Source organism: Mastigoproctus giganteus, chromosome 8 (genome assembly GCF_048544385.1).
Source record: "Mastigoproctus giganteus isolate SK-2022 chromosome 8, ASM4854438v1, whole genome shotgun sequence".
NCBI classification, from domain to species: domain Eukaryota; kingdom Metazoa; phylum Arthropoda; class Arachnida; order Uropygi; family Thelyphonidae; genus Mastigoproctus; species Mastigoproctus giganteus.
This window is the reverse complement of record NC_143582.1, coordinates 59,055,405-59,063,532: the sequence shown is the minus strand read 5'-3', so window position 1 is coordinate 59,063,532 and position 8,128 is coordinate 59,055,405. Positions and strand designations below refer to the sequence as shown.

Here is an 8,128-nt window from a genome sequence, read left to right as displayed (position 1 = left end):
CATGAGATCTATTGAAAGACAGCTTCAAATTTCACTAAATAAAATACAACAATGGGCCAGCCTCAACGGCTACCGACTCTCTCAGCAGAAAACAACTGCAATACATTTTTGCAGACAACGAAAACTTCATCCGGATCCTGAACTTCAAATTTCCAATGTCTCCATCCCAATCGCTACTAACATCAGATTTCTAGGATTAATCCTTGACCACAAATTAAATTTCCTAGATCATATTAAAAATGTACGGACTTCCTGTCTGAAAAAGATAAACATACTCAGAGCCTTATCTGCCCGAACGTGGGGTGCAGATCGTACCTCCCTGCTTCGGTTGTACAAGGCATTAATCAGATCTCGTCTCGATTATGGTGCTCCAATCTATGATTCTGCCAGAAAGAGTGCATTACGCTGGCTTGATCCTATTCAACACAGTGCTTTGAGAATTGCAATTGGTGCGTTCAGAACGTCGCCAGCACATAGTCTCTACATAGAAGCTCACGAGCCCCCACTAACTTTACGCAGGAAAACACTGTTATTGAAATATGCTGTCAAGATACAAAGTTGTGCCTCTCATCCCGTTCAGTCATACCTTTTAAACCCACCATTAGAAAACCTATACAGAAACAAACCCAGCATAGTTAAACCAGTTGGTCTTCGCCTTCTTGAACTGGTGCAGGTTTGGAATATTTCCATCCGGAAAGTACAGCAGATACCAACCTTTGCTCAACCACCATGGGCTCCTCCTCCTCTTCCAACATGTGACACTTACCTCTGCCAATGGAGAAAGAATTCTTTGCAAGCAACAAACTTCAAACAAATTCATGATGTTCACATTCAAAGATATATTGATTTCTACCAAATTTATACAGATGGCTCTAAATCTAATTCAAATGTTGGAGCAGCTGCAGTGTTTCCAAATACAGTTGTATCAGTATCCCTTCCATCAGATTTTAGTATATTTTCTGCTGAATTGTATGCAATAAAACTTGCTTTAGAAAATCTCTATTCTGACTGTTCTTTAAAATCTGTTATTTATACTGATTCCCTCAGCTCAATCATGTCGCTAAGTAATTGCGAAGATAAAGTTCACCCTGTTCTAGATGAAATCAGAAGCTTGTTACTACAAATCAAAAAACGTCAACAACTGGTTGCTTTTTGTTGGATACCCGCCCATTCCGGTATTTTAGGCAATGAACTGGCTGATAAAGCTGCAAAAAATCCAACTACCTTTGATTTAACCAATATCCCTGTTCCAGCATCAGATTGTGTACTAACCGTTCATGCTGCTTGCCTATCACAATGGACAGCACTCTGGCACTCTCAGACTAATAATAAACTCTTTCAGTTTAAACAAGATCCGAAATTTTGGCGTTCCAGTGTCCGTTCATCGAGACGAGAAGAAGTAGTCCTTTCAAGGGCAAGAATAGGCCATACTCATCTGACACATCTTTATTTACTCACAGGGGACGATCCACCACAGTGTACACATTGCTCTAACATCTTAACTGTTAGACATATTCTCATTGGCTGCCCCTACTATAAACAACACAGAGTTTCATCCTTGATCTCACTGATAAATAAACGTAAACCAATAACTCTTGAAAATCTGATTGGTGATAAGGCAAATATTTCTGAATTTTTTGACTTCCTCAAGCAAACTGGACTTTTTAATAATTTCTGATTTAAATTCTTTTGATTTTATGGAAATTCCTCATCTCTTAAAATAACAAGTGAATAGGCACATTATAGCCATAGATGCTTATGTGCCATTAAGCCTCCATAACAACAATCAATCAGTGCGAAAAGCAATGAAGCGGAAAAAAAGTTCCGTAAAGGGACACCAGGAGAAAAATTGCTTTTATAGAGTTATGCTAATTACATTAGATGGCATGTATATGGAAGATCTATAAGAACAAGATAATTGAACGGACAAAAATTTGCCTTGAGCGTTAGTAAATTTATTTGTCCGTTATACCATGGCAGAGGAAGGCAACCAATTTTTGGAGGTGTTGACAGAATTACTGTCGACGAAGAAATAAAACCGTATCACATAATTCGCATTTTCCATTAGTATTAGAGCAGTTACTAGAAAATTGAACTTTTCATGGTCAGCTGTCGTGCAAAGTGGTCTACACTGGTCTTAAACTGGACATGGTGCAGAAGCTGTCCCCAAAGTACAGTGAGATATTGAGAAACGTCTTGATTTCATTTCTTTCTTCGCTTTCAGACTAAGATGGAAGTATAGGGGGTAATTGGCCTTGCAGTGTTCTGTGGATTCACAAGGCGTGCCCCCATCCGATTGATAACTCCGAGATTTATGTTAATGCGCAGGCGCCTCCGGAGTCAGGTGGGAAAGAGCAGCAGTGCGTAGCACACGCTTCTTGATTAGACCGGGGTTCGAGCCCGTCACCACCAAATACGGAAGATGCGGAAAGGTCAGGGAATGACCACCGCATATTCCCGGAGCAATATGGCCTTAGTTGCTGATGCTCCTAAAACCAAATAACAACAACAACATGCTAATGCTCAGGATGTTTCACTGATACGTTCATTGTAGAATTTTGCTTTTCAAGGATGTTCAATAACATGGTCTCGTGATGGTGTATCGTGACTGGTGGATGATACAATGTACTCCTCGCTCAGCATTATTCCCAACCTTCAAGAGAGAGGCGGTTTCATGCAGAATGGAGCATTAGCGCATATTTCTGCCCAGAGAAACGCTCCTCAAAGACCGCTTAATTTTCCGTAGGTTCTTAATTGCTCGACATCTCAACTCGCCGCAGTCCAGGAGATTTTTATTTGTGGAGTTTTTTGATGGATCAAGTTCCGATAACATGGAAACCGTGATAGACTTAAAAGACAGCTTAACAAGGTGGGTTGGTAACTTTCTGAAGGAAATATGACGAGCGACAATTGACAACCTGGTTATATGATTCCAGCATATTGTTAACGTCACCAGACTTTTTGAAAGGAATGAAGACATCTCGGCTTTGCACAATTAGTTGTTTTACGTCCAGAGGCCTTCAAACTTAAATCATAAACTACCCCATATAGGCTTGCATTGCACATTAATTTCTAAGTTTATTCATTTAGATGAGCCACATATTGTGTCTGTATGTGAATTTATTGAGTGTGATCTCTTCGACATAATTTATAAATAAATTTACGTTTATTTTTCTCTAGCTCGCAAAGGCCAGAAGAAATCATCCTGATGATTTTCAGCGCCGTTATTTTTTTTATGGCAGCATATGGGCTCGAACCCGCAATCTCCTTGTGGTCGCGCACGCTAACCACTGGTCAGCGGCCGTCCAAATCGTGATTTACTTGAAAATACGGACCATCCAATTGCAGTTGGCAAGTAAGTGGAATTCTTATTCACATGAATTCTTTGTTTATTAATTTATTATTTAATCGCGATTTGTAATGAGTATGCTTGAACATTTTGCGTTTTCACCATATTTTATTATTACAGTCCACGTAGTGCTTATAGTGTAATAATAAAAAATGTGCTCTGTTAGTGCTTCCTATTTTGCGATAATATGAAACTTGAAATCATCTTCGCTTTGAATGATTGTATATTTCTGCAGAGCCCTCGTGATATAATCAGTTATATGCCACAAACATTGAATTGATTTCTATAGCCATCATCATTTTACGCATCGCAAGTGAAGAACTTGAGTTTTTAAAGGCAATTTCCATGGAATAATAAAATTTTAGAACAATGCCTCAAACTATGAATTCAAACAGTGACATTTTTAGTGAAAATCCATCATAGCTACATATTTGAATTTTAAGACAAACCGAAGTTTACAGTATAATCCATGAAATTTATTTAAATAATATACTATTTCTCCTTCAAAATAAACAATTTACTTGAGCGGCTTAATTTCAAAATCAGCTGAATAAATGTCAGAACTCATTCACATTTCGTAATCCTCAATTTAAATTGATTCTCTTCGGTTAAATTCTCTTTATACGATATTTGCTCGTAGCTCTAATCGTTAACCGTGGTTTCGTTGATTTTCACCCATTGCTCATCTGAAAAAAGGATTTATAACCTAATAAGAAATCAGCTCTACCCCACATAACAGAAAGCTTAATTGAACAAGCAAAAGCATCAAGACAAGAAGTGTTATAAATTATTCTAAAGGATAATATCCTACTTACAATAAAAACCTAATAAATTTACGTTTTTATTGTAAGAACTTTTTATTGGTATTGGAATCAATTTCAACTGATCTAAGAAAATTAATATAAAAAGAGAACTATTTGGAGAGCACAATTAGATCCAAAAACTTGTTTCATAAATTTTTCAATAGAGAAATGAGGACTACTAATCAAATGTAATTGGATTTTTTTCCAGTTACAATCAGTTCAATTAAAATCTGATAAGGGCTTTTAAATATCGATCCTGTCGTATAGCTTCTTAATGTATTACAGTTTAATTTACTATTCTTTTAGTCTGCTTTGCTTGTTAGTTTTATCATTGAATTTTATTATTGATGTGTTTATACATGTTTTTATGTATAAGAGAAAAAAAATAAGATGTGAAGATTAACGATATACGAGATATACCAAATTCAGAACAATAAATGTAGTATAAAATTATGCAAATATAAATAATATTATAATATATTAATTTATGTACAAACATACCTGTTGCATTATTTTTATACACTTATTGGCGAGAAAAATGAAATTCGAAATCTTTTGCAATTGGCGTCAACAGATAATTGAACGTACGGCATAAATGTAAGTTGTCACATGCTATGATCACAATTTGCTTGGTATCAGATAAATACTGTATGCTTTCTTGAGTCTTTTTTAGTCCATCAGATAATGGGGAAGACAGGTGATCTTTCCGATTTCAGAAAGGTGTTATTGTTGGAGCACGTTCAGCAGTAGTCACAATTGAGAAAACAAAGAAATCATTGGTGTACCGAAAGCAACCATCTCGAAGGTGCATAATGAGTGGAAGGCGAATGCAGCCGTAAAAGGAAAAAATGCAGCAGAAAGTCGGTACTCCAAGAAGAGACTACAAGAATTTAAAGCGCATCGTGCTTCAGAACAGAAGGTCCAGTGTACAGAAAATGACGGAAAAATTCAATTTTGGCAAAGAAAGAACCGAAAAATATGATAGCAGTTGAAGAATCTGGGATTTCGTAGTCGTATGACTATACAAAAGCCACTTCTATCCGTAAAAAAAAAAAAAAAAATCGAAAGATTCGACTGGAATAAAGTGGTGCCGCTAGCTCCGAGACAGGGCTGTGGAACAGTGGAAAAAATCATGTGGTCTGACGAGTTTTTACACTTTTTTGCGCTAATGGTAGAATGCAAGTGTAGCGTGAACCTCATGAAGCCATACATCCAGCCTGTCTGGTAATTGTACCACTCAAGTTACTGCAGATGGTATCATCATGGTTACTGTTAAAAGGTCATGTTACCGCCAGTGAATATTTTTCTGTTCTATTAAACCAGCTTTACCCTGCAGTGCTTCATTTTTACCCGGTGTGCGATGGATTCTTTCAAGACAACATCGCAATTATCCACCATGTAAAAATATCTAACTGGTTAGAGGAACACCTACCTTGATCGCCTAATTCTCCAGATCTAAATTCAGTTGAGAATGTCTGGGCTATGTTGGAAAGGGCAGTTTGGCTTCCCGTCGTAACAGCAGCTGACAAAACGCCTTGATGGAAGAATTTTCAAATCTGGAGCTTGAATCCATGCGATGAACTGTACGGCCTGTAATTCGGACAAAAGTTGTCCCTCCTAGATATTCAATAAAGGTGTATAATTCTTTGACCACTGAGTGTATAATAAATAAGAATAATTAGGTGCAAACAAGACCAGTAGAACATTCACTCTGTTAAAGAAAATGGAAGATGCGAATGAATCTATTGATTTATCACTAATCAAGAGAGTAATGAATAAATTAGTACTTGTTTAGAATATTCAGTGTTCTAAGATAAATTTTTATAGGATAGAAACGTTTAAAGAAATGTGGCAGCGTAATGTGGTGTTTAAATATTTACTATTAACGATTCTATGTAGGAACTTTATAAATTATTATCTATGCATTTTTAATGAACGTTTTTAAGCAGTCAGTGTAATGAATTCTACGATTATCAGATACACCGATATGTAGAAAATAATAACGATAATTTTAGTTTGAATATGTTCGTTTAGTGTATTTATTGAAAAATTAGAAAAGTGACAGAACTGAAGTTGCGGAAGCAGCGTAGTTTTTTAAATAATATCCCGGACAGTGTAATATTGTGAAATGACTATATAAAATGAATTCATCAATTTTTATAAGCAATTTCGCTATGGGTTAATACTAGTTTGTCATCAGAGTAAAACATAATGATTCAATCATTGAGATTAAGTAAAATGCTCCGAAAGGAACCATGTGGACATCAGCAGTAAAATTAATTGAGAGGTTATAGCATCATTATATTCAGCTTGTTAAGAAATGTAATTAAATAAACGAGTCAGCCAAAGGAAAAAGAATCCGTAGTAATCGATCCCTTGTGCGTTAAGCTGCTTTTACGCTTCCCCATGTGAATGGTCAAAATGGCGAATTTCCAGAATGACGTCGGTTGTTACTGAACCATCATGACCAAATCAATGTTCAGGAGATAGAATAAATACGTATCCTAATGCCATCTTACGATGCTGCGTGTTATCAGCTCTTCTGGAAGGTTTTTTCTGTTCAATAATACTAGAAAAATCTGTTATCAGTGATCAACAACCTTTTAATAATAAAAGGTTCAATTTCATTTTTGTCAGTTTCGTTCAAAATGATTTAAAGATGAATGTGGGAAGTCGATTAATCCATTAACTTTTATCCACCAGTGTTACTCGATAGTATTAGATTTGTACTCATGTACTTTAGGAAACTAAATTTAATTAACTTCAAAAAGGCAAAATTTAAAATTTTGAAAGATTAAGTATCGAAACCTGAGTATTATTGAATCGCATGACATGATACTAGAAAATGAAAGATCGAACTATATCTGATTTTGGGTTTTTCTGACTTTTCAGCTGCCTGAATCTAATCATAGTATGGAAGGCGTTGAGCAACAGTGGTTGTAAATTAGACTGTAAACTAACTTTTTCATTTATTCAGGTAGATTAATTCGGTGCTAAACAAAGACTCTTCGTGTTCAACTATTTTTCCTCGTTAGGTGCACTCTTATTCACCTTCTGTGCGAATTATTTTGAGTTTGTCACAGAGGCAATTAATCTTCGTAATCCTGCGTATTGTGCAGTAATCCTTCCTGACATCGGCTTTAAGTATTGACGCTTCTTTTTAGATCACCAGGATTTAGACTTCCTTCTTTGCCTTCCCTGTAATGAGTTGAGAGGTTTCTCCCAGTTCACTCTGTTTTAGTTTGGTGAATCGAAATCAAGTTTCAGTTTATTGAATAAACTGACAATGAAATTTATTCGTTAGTTTCCTTTCATAAAAAAAAAACATTCAACAAAACTCTGAATAATTTCGTATTTAACCCACCTTTCTTTAAACTCATAAGAGAAGATTTACAGAGAAATAGCTAGTCAACTGATCTTTGCTCGAGGTTTTTGAATATACACTTTATTCTTTTTCTCAAAGTAGTTTGACGGTCCGTTATCCATTGTTTCCCCGATAATTGTCTATGTTATGTTAGTGCATTTTGACGAACCGTAGAAGTCAGACGTACGTGTAATGTCCACCTGTAGCAACTCAATTTCTATTGAAGGAATCTTTAAGAAATAGTCCACTGCTCTTTATTGAAATTTCCCAACCTAAACGGAATGCGGTGTACATCAATATGAAACATGGCCTCTATGAACGGCGATAGCAGCTGCCAGACGTCGCGATATGGAGTCGACATGATTGATTGTTGTAGAGTTTTAGGCTTATCAGAGACTTAGACTTTGTATTGCGCCGTATATATTATGTCTAAGTTTGCGTATTACGAATTTGCCTGTTTTCTGGATGTGAAACCTGAGTTTCCTGGAGAGAGTCATGTGGTTAAGATGGTCTTGGTAAACACAGTTATCTGCTAATCGTGTTTCCCAATATAGGCGCGACACGAATGGCGTTACAATGTTGGAAATCGGTTTCCTGTTCGCTAGTAGGCGG

At 36.3% G+C, this 8,128-nt stretch overlaps 1 long non-coding RNA gene across 1 annotated transcript in view; it reads left to right on the top strand.

Annotated features, from left to right (window-relative positions):
- Nucleotides 1–3,184: 3,184 nt before the first annotated feature.
- The window catches only part of LOC150081557 (uncharacterized), a 122,784-nt gene continuing 117,840 nt past the window's right edge, over nucleotides 3,185–8,128 (top strand). The window contains exon 1 of the long non-coding RNA XR_016547313.1: nucleotides 3,185–3,355. This is a non-coding gene — a long non-coding RNA (uncharacterized LOC150081557). The remainder of the gene's footprint in view (nucleotides 3,356–8,128) is intronic.